Source organism: Dipodomys spectabilis, unplaced genomic scaffold (assembly GCF_019054845.1).
Source record: "Dipodomys spectabilis isolate Male_0828 unplaced genomic scaffold, ASM1905484v1 ptg000970l, whole genome shotgun sequence".
NCBI classification, from domain to species: domain Eukaryota; kingdom Metazoa; phylum Chordata; class Mammalia; order Rodentia; family Heteromyidae; genus Dipodomys; species Dipodomys spectabilis.
The window spans coordinates 11,082-20,363 of record NW_024871647.1 but is presented as its reverse complement, the minus strand read 5'-3'; the positions used below and the strand labels follow the sequence as shown (position 1 = coordinate 20,363).

Sequence of the window (9,282 nt, the reverse complement as noted above, 5' to 3'; positions counted from 1 at the left end):
CATATGGCTTTGAGCCTCACTCCACTGTTTTTCCTTTTTGGATGGCAGATATTGAGCGGCTCACTTAAGCCAATGCCTCATCTTGCTCTCTCCTTAGAGGAGTTTCTAGACCAAATTGACTGCCACCACAACTGGTTCCTTTGATTTTTTTTTAATAATAGTTGTAATAGTTATGAAAGAGTATCATATTAATTTTGAATTGCATTTCTCTAATGACTTCTGTTCCCAAAGCTTAAGCCAGCATAGAAGTAGCATTAAACACAATTTTGTAAACCCACTGGCAATTTTCATGGATTTTGGAATACATGTCTATTCAGAATTTATGCCCAGTTTTAACCAAGCTTCTTGTTAATCTCATCTTTAATCTCTCTATACAAAATCAATAATTAATTCAATGTAGTAGAAAGGAAAAAATTAAGTATCGCCTAAAAATTTTCATTTTTCAATTACATGACATTGCTTAAATCATTTTCTGTTTACTCTTGAGATTATATAAATTAATTTATTTAGACCTTTTACAAGGTTATACGTATTTTATTTATTTTACATTGATTGATCTTTCCAAAGCCTGTGTGTTTAATTTTCCTTGGTGTATTTCAGTATCATGTAGCTCATATTTCAGAGTGAAGAATAAATGGAAGGAAGCAAACAAAAAATACAGTTCCTCTCATCTGATAAAGCCTCTATAAGAATGAGGAAAGAGTTCATCCTTCTAAGGACCTACGATAGGATATCAAAAAGATAATTCATTCTAATAGGTCTTCATTATCTTTGCAATGTAACACAAATGATTTAAAACACAATATACTGCTCAGATACTTATATGTTTTATCAGGTTTGTATATTTTCATATGATTTCACCTCAGTCTACAACATTCCTTCATTATTCTGTCCCTGATATTTTTACACTATCAAGACATAAGATCAACAGTTTGATTTACAGCATGAGAAATTATCCATCTGGCTTCCTTGGAAGCAGTGCATAGTCAATTGATAACATTATTTCTGGTTGCTCATTACATGTAATGGTTTCTGTAATACATATCACATTCTACTTAGTATTTAAAAATCTGCTTTGTTAACGATATTATATGGATAAAATTGGGGGAATAAACTCTTCCATCTCAGAACATTTTTATAGGTTTTTAATTGTAAAAGTACTGTACAGAGGGGTCACAGTTACACACACACACACACACACACACACACACACACACACACACACACACACATTTTCTTGATCCATTCATGTACTGAGGGGCATCGGGTTGGTTCCATATCTTACCTATGCTAAATAATGCTACAATAAACATAGTTGTGCTTGTAGTTTTAGTATGGTCTTGTTTCTGATCATTTGGGTGAATGCCCAAAAAAAGGATTGCTGCGTCATAGAGGAGCTTTATGTGGAATCTTTTGAAGAACCTCCATTCTGCTTTTCAAAGGGGTTGAACAAGTTTACACTCTCACCAAGAATTCAGTAGTGTTTACTTCTGGCCACATTCACTCCAGCATCTGTCCTTGTAAAAATATTGAACGCTTCAGGAATTTGTGTGTCATCCTTCGAAGGAGCTATGCTCATCTTCTCTGTATCATTCCAGTTTTAGGGTATGTGCTGCCAAATTGAGCACAGAACATTTTTTATATAAAGTGTAATTGATTTTCTTAAACTAGACAATTCAACAAAAAGTAAATACAAAAGAATGGTCATGAAATATGTATTTCTTACATAAGCACAGATTTAAGAAGAAACTAAAAATTGATATGTCAAAAACAAAGTAATTCTAAATATTTGTGGTTCCAGAGATGTGTAGAAGGAGGAGTTCAATTATTCTCTACAAGGCACCTGTCATAATGAACATTGCAGCAAGGGTTAAGGTTTGTTAAAGTTTTAATGCTTTAAATGTGTTTAATTCTGGGAATTTGCTTAAATATGCCAAAATAGGGACTGTTTCACAGGTCATAAAAATTTTCCATGAAGTAGTTAAGATTTATGGTAGCAGACATATATTACTAAGTATTTACATTTCAGAGTTTATAAAAACTTTACTAATGAGAAGTTGCAAAGCCTTTGTGTAAAGAAGCAGAGTAAAGAGTTAAGAATTTGTTAACTAGAATTTAGAGCTTCCTTACTTTATATGTTAGCGAGGAACAAGTGATGATATAAGCCATATACAAATGACGAGATGAGCCATAAATAGTAATCTTACTGGGTAACTTTAAAGACTACTCATAGCCTATAAAACTCTTGTTGAACATCATAATCTTAGCCAGTTTTAAATGTACAGGAATATGAGAATATAGTAAAATCTAATATGTAGTATACTTCAAATACTGGAAACACGTAACTGATTTATTTTTCATTTTATTAATTATGAATATTTAATTGTTGGTTTTATTTATTTGTAGCATTGTTTTGCTTGTAGTAATATAATACAGTTTTGTAAGTTGTCTTTTGGAGGTATTTTGAGAAGGTTACTGGGATGGTCAACCATTTTTATAGGTGCATGTGAGTTTACAAATAGCAAATTTAAGAACAAAATATTGATTAAAAATTTTATCAAGTAGAATCTGAATCAGGAGTGTTGATAAATTTCCACACCTAAAATCTTAGCCCTAGGGTGAAGCTGACATATTACAGAGTTGATGCCACAAAAATGAGAGACTGTGTTTTGTTCTCTTTCTGTTTTTGTTGGTCATGAGGCTTAAAATCTGGAGCATGTGTGCTGTCCCTCAGCTATTCATCTCAAGGCTAGCGTAACCACTTTTGTCACAGCACCACTTCCATCTTTTTCTGCTTATGTGGTGCAGAGGAATCAAATTCAGGGCCTCATGCATGCAAGGCAAGCACTATATACCATTGAGCCACTTTCCCAGTTCTTGAGAAACTGTGTTTTAAAAAAATCATCTAAAGAACATTTGTTTTAGCTTTAGGTTATATATTGAAATATATGAATATCTTTTTATATTTTTGTGAATTGTCATACTACTTAATTTATATTAACTTCAGCCACTTTATTATTCTCAAAGTCATGAAATATCTCTGAGAGATTGCGTCTGTGAAAATTGTTTTTGCAATTCTAATTTCTTGAGTCATTTTTAGTTTTTTATCTAAAGCACTTTATATTTTATGTTGGTGGGTTATTGTACATTAAATACCTTCAAATGTACATGTAGAATCTAAAAATAGCTGTATGAATATTCTCATATAGCTCTTATTTATCTGTTATGCACTTTCAGTATTATGATATTTCTCTCTATCTTTCACTCTATCTCTTTCACTTGCTTTCTCGTTCATGCTCCATGACTGCTACTTAGCATTTCTGCTGGTGTACTATTATCTTTCAGGATCCACTGGTTTTGTGAGAACATGATAGGGACCATCAGTTACAATGGCATTCTTTAAGAGTTATAGCAGTCATGTGATATTATTCTTTGCAATGCTAAATGGCAAAACAACAGATCTAAAAATTCCTTTTCACTTTTACTATTATTATAAATTTTATCTCATAGGAATCATTGGGATGGATAAGATACTTTATCCTGTTACCTAAAAGATCTTTTTCTTTTATAAATAACCTGTTTCTTTTATTATCAGTAAGTAAATACATGTAATGAAAATAAAGCTATCCTATGGATAGATTTTCATCCCTGTAGCAGGGATGAAAAACAAAGTAGTGGCAGAAGTGAGTACAAAGGACAACCATCATAGAGCAAAGATCCTCAGAGCAGTTTATCATGTACACTTTGTGTGAATGACAATGTGCGGGAACTATAGCTTAAATCACTGAACAGCTGATATATACGCACATATATTATGTATGTATAATTTTATATTTGCATATATATGTGTATATGCCCTTATATTTGTACACATGTATGCTCCTATACACATGAATACACACATACATACACACATGTATACATGGAGAAAGACACATAGTTACAGCCAACACAAGTTTCACTACTTGTTGAATATGCCTTAGACGGAATGCTTGGAACCAAATATGTTGAAGATGCATTTTTCTCTAGAAGTACTTTTACCACTCCTCTTATCTCTTAAAACTGATAGGTTTTGACAGATTCAACTTGCAAAATGCAGTACAAGTGATAGCAAGCCACTCGGAAATCTCATTAAGTAATGGTCATATGGTGTCTCCCTGTTTCCAACAGAATGCTTGCTTTTGTAGACATTCTCAACAACCAAAGTAGCTGGAGAATACTCTGGTAAAGAATAACGTTATAAGGCTTTAAATGGCATCCTTCCTTGAGCTCTTTTCCAAGAGCCAGCATCAATTCCTAAGCAGATGAGTGAGTCCTCAGAAGACTGGAGCTCAGGTCAATATTTAACCAACCCATTTGAAAAGTCCTATGTGAGAAATGCTGACTGAGGTCTTGCGGATTTATTGGTCAAGAAAATAAGAAAGAAAACTGCCACACGTACTCCGGTGGAGTCTGCTTAGCATGGGAAACATGCTTTCAGATCTGAGAATGGGGCTTCAAAGAGGCCTACCTCCTGGAAAGGCTGGCAAGCCCCTGGGAAAGATGTGTTCCTGTTTTTCTTTTCTTCGCTGTATAGGAGTGCCTACTAATCTTTTACTGTTCCTGCTGCTTGTTCTACTTACTCATGCTCAACGTTCCCTTATTCAAGGCTCTTTCTTAGAAGTGTTGATGACTCCAACATCTGATGAGTGTCCTGAGAAAATGACTAACTCACCAGAGTTAAGTACTACCCTAAAAGCCCCTCTTATGGAGGCTATTAGACAAGTCATATGTAAATATAAACGTATTGGGGGTTTCATGACGTCAGTTCAGCAGAAGGAATTGTTTGTAAGAGATTTACAAGAAGCTGTAGGCACGGCTAGAGCAGAAAGAGTGTATGGCTATTGGACACTTCCCTTTAATCCTAAAGCATATACAATAGACTCATATAGATATCCTGTAGATAAAAAAGATGTAGAGGGATATATAGATCAAAAGCTAAATAAGATTCCTAAAATTTTGGTAGATGGAAGGTGGCAATGACTTATCACGGGAAAATAGTGGGATCCTCCATTATCTAGAGGACCCCAAAGACTTCCCCCAGATCCATAGCCTTTTACAGGTGTGTATGATAAGGATGGCAAACGTTGGGAAAACTACTTAGGAGAAAGAACTTCCTATTACTCTTTTATTTACTGAGAGACTTGCTAGATCTAGGCCTCCTTGGTGCTTACTATCAAAGAAGGAACAAGAAAGCTCTTATGAGACAGTTAAGGCCTCTATGGAGAAGAGTAAACAATTATGTGAAAGGGTTACAGAAAAGACACTATGAGCTTGAATTTGATATATGGCCAGATTTAACTAAATATACTGACTGTCATGATTTTTGGCCACAAATTGGGGACCCTCTAAAGAATGGCAAAGAAGCACAATTGCTTAGAAAAGATTTGAAATGCATAAAGTACAAAACTAAGCAAAAGTAACTATGAAGTACTCGAGTTCATGCCTTTCTGTTCAGCACCTTGCCCATATGCTCTGGTTAATGGTTAATAGGTGATAAACATCGAAACCAATTTTATTTCTTAAAAATAGAGGTAAAGCCGAAAACAAGTGCCTATCTTCATAGCTCATCATCCAAAAAACAAGATCAGGCAACCAGCTGGTGACCACCCCAGAACAAAGCCTTGCAGCAAGATTGTGTAACCTTTTGCCCTTTCTCATGGAGAGTTTTTCTATAAAAGCTTGTTGTCCTCTGCAATAAATCACACTCAGCATTCACTCCTCTTGTGTGTGAGTTGTCTGTTTGCCATCTCCCCACCTATTCCAGTTACCTCCATTAGGTGTCCTCCGTCGTCCCGACAGAGCCGTTCCACGGCAGAAAACATTTTAATGCATTAAAGTTTGAAATAATTTGCAACCTGTCAATAAATGTGTAGAACACAATTATACCAACTGACAAAAGATGATATGCATTTCATTTATGTGCTTTTGGGCTTGGTGGGTGACTTTAGGTGTGTCTACACAAGTAGAATCAGCATGAAAGAAGCCAGCATTTCTTCATTGTTACAATGAGTAACAATGAGATGTACAAAACACTCTATCAGACGAGGGGTGGAGGGAAGAGGTGGGGAGGTGTGAGTGGAAGGGTTGATAAGGGAAAAACAAAGGAGGGGGTAACAGTGCTCAATAAGAAATGTACTCATTAACTTACTTAACTGTAACCCCTCTGTATAGTATCTTCACAGTAAAGACATATATATTAAAAAGATACAAGGAAAACTTCTGTACTTATAAGAAGTTGTATTTGTCACTCAATATCAATAAGGTATTGGTATTAGGACCACAGGCATATTAAAATTTTGGATGCTCAAAATCTCTGCATAAACACAGTATATTATTTACATTAGAATATGCCCAGCACCTAGTGCAGTGTAATTGCTATGAAAAATTTTACTACATTCTATGTTTGTAAGGGAAAATAAAAGTATATGCACTCCCACCAACAATTCAGGAGGGTTCCCTTCTGTCTACATGGAAATGGAAAAACTTGGAAAAAATTATATTAAGTGAAGTAAGCCAGGTCCAAAGAAACATAGGTCCCATGGTTTCCCTTATTTTCAATAACTTGTATGTGTTTGAGATAAGCAGAAACGGTCAGATAAGTTGATGTTAGGCAAAATGAACCACAAGATAAAGATTCAAATGGTTTTTCTTTCTTGCAATCGTTTCTAACATATTTATAAGATGATTTATTTGTTGTTTTGTATGTCCCTCCCCATGGTATAACCCGTTTTCACTGTATTTGATGTTGGTATAATTTGTGGAGGCGAAGGGAAAAACAAATAGTTTAAATAGGGATAGAGGTGAACCCATTGCAGTAATGAAATGTACAAGTCATTATGATGAAAAATGAACTTTACAAATTTGGTGGGTTAGGAGAGGGCGTGGGGGAGAGATGGATAGGGATGGGAAGGTCAAACAAAGGAGGAGAGAACAATACTTGATAAGAAATATACTCAGTACCTTGCCCATATAATTGTAACCCCTTTGTATGGTATTTTCACAATTAAAAATTTAACAAAATAAAATAATACTTTTAAAAATTATATGCACTATCAACAGATACAAATTTTTTCAGATAATTTTTGTCTGCATTTTGTGGATGGAATTGGGAGAGCAATTTTGAAAAGCACAAATTTCATCACCAAGATTTGTCTGCAAAATACAACAGGGATCTAATACAGCATTATTGAAAGGTATGGAACTCTGAGGAGAAATACTTGAATTGAGATATTATCAGAAAGTATAAGCACACAAGGACTTTTTAGAAATGCTGCTAGATTTCTCATGGAGAGCTTTCATAACACTTTGTGAAACACAAGTCAGAACCTCACTGAAGTTTAGGCAGTTTCCCTCACCTTTATGTCAGGCTCAGTCATTATAAATCAACATATAGCTGATCTGGAATAATCCTCTAATAAGAAAATGATGATGGAGTGTTTATATGCAGAAAAGCTGGGAAGACTATCTTTTTCCAATTAAGACTGAAAGATTGACCCCCATCCTATTGTCCCAGGCCCATACAGACTCCAGGCAAAATCCCAGGTATGTGTGAACTCCATTGAAGTACAGGCAGGACAATCCACCTAAGCCAAGCTGTAAATATCCCATTGAGGGCCCATGTGAAAGTCCCCCACCTTCCTTGACCTAGGAGCTTTTCATTAAACTCTACCTTCTTGTTCAGACCTCCTATAAAAAACCAGATCCTGTCCCAGCTCCTCACACAACCTCAATCCTGCAGGAAGGGCTGTGCCCCTCACTGTCTGTCAATGAACCGTTCTCGCCTGTTGATGATCGAGTCTGGCCTATTCCTTTTCCATTCTACTCCATTTTCCTAACATATGGTTCCTACATCCAGGAATGGAAAAGTGCGAGGAATAAACTGGATGCCCTCTACAGAGGGGCAACCCACCTCTTTGCCACCTCTAATGGAGATTCTCTGCTATTTTCCTCCTCCTTCCATGGCCTTTCTGAATTGGGAGTTCACAGCCCTATGAGCTTACTTTTTGCTAAACAGCCTCATGAAAGACCTCTTGGCCTTGGCCTTTGGAAGTGGTGCAAGCAGGGGAGGGCCATTCTGCTGTGGCTTGCAGTATTATTGACCCTTGCATAAACCCCCTATTCTCTCTCCATTACACTGTCACTGGACTCTAATCTCTAGGCAGGAGGCTTTTTGCCAGTTGACCGACTTCACCCACCACCTGAAAGCCTTCAGGACAAGGTAACCAGCCTAGTCTGTGGAAGAGGGGCCCCGACAAGGACTCCAGGACTCCAGGAGTCCCTCCCTTCCTTCCTGTCCGTGGGGATCTCAGTAACTCCAGGAGTCTCCACTTTCCTGACCCCCTGACTGACCACCATTAATTAGGACCTTTGGGCATGCACTCTATTAATTATTGGGTTCTATCCGTCTGCCTTCTCAAAACACCAAGGATGCCTGGAGAAGTGGGACAGGCTCCAAAATCCTACCAAATTTTCCAAATTGTCTCCCAGAGACACCTCATTAGCATGCCTGCAGTTTAATATTAAGACTCTGGGCTGATTAATTTACAGTAAAAAAAATGCTTCATATATCCCTCCCCCATGGTATAACCACTGTTTTCACTGCATTTGATGTTGGTATAATTTGGGGAGGGAAGGGAAAAAAATTTAAATAAGAATACATGTGTACCCATTGCACAATGACAGGTACAAAATGCTATGTCAAAAAATGAACTTTACAACTTTGAGGAGGGGGGAGAAACATGGATTTGGGAGGTCAGGGATTGTAGGGGGAACAAAAGGAAGAGGCAACAATGCTAGGTAAGAAATATACTCATTACCTTTCTCATTTAATTTTAACCCCTCTGTACGTTAATTTCACAATAAAAATTATTTTGTTTAAAAAAATGACTTGTTTTTCTACCAAAATCTGGTCTTCTTATCATGGCCAACACTGGCCTAAATTTGTAACTTTAGGTTTTAATTTTAATGATTTAAACAATTCTCCAACGAAATGATGAGGAATCCAAGGTACCCTAAACATAAGCCTTCCTCTACCTCTGCTCCAGAAAACTTGCCCTCTGCTTGTTCTGTTCTGTCCACCAAGTCCTTCTCTGACCTCTACTCCAGAGGTCCCCCTCCCTACTCTCCTGCCTTACTAATCCAGCACTTCTCTGCCATGAGCCTCCCAATCATCTCCTCTAAAAATGTAACTCCTTATCTTATCGCAGCTCAGTCTGGCTTTCACCCACTTCTCTCACACCC

General features: G+C 36.7%; 1 non-coding gene across 1 annotated transcript; it reads right to left on the bottom strand.

Annotated features, from left to right (window-relative positions):
• Nucleotides 1-1,522: 1,522 nt before the first annotated feature.
• Nucleotides 1,523-1,628, bottom strand: LOC122102912. The gene has a single exon (XR_006146635.1). It is a non-coding gene; the product is annotated as a U6 spliceosomal RNA (small nuclear RNA).
• Nucleotides 1,629-9,282: the final 7,654 nt, after the last annotated feature.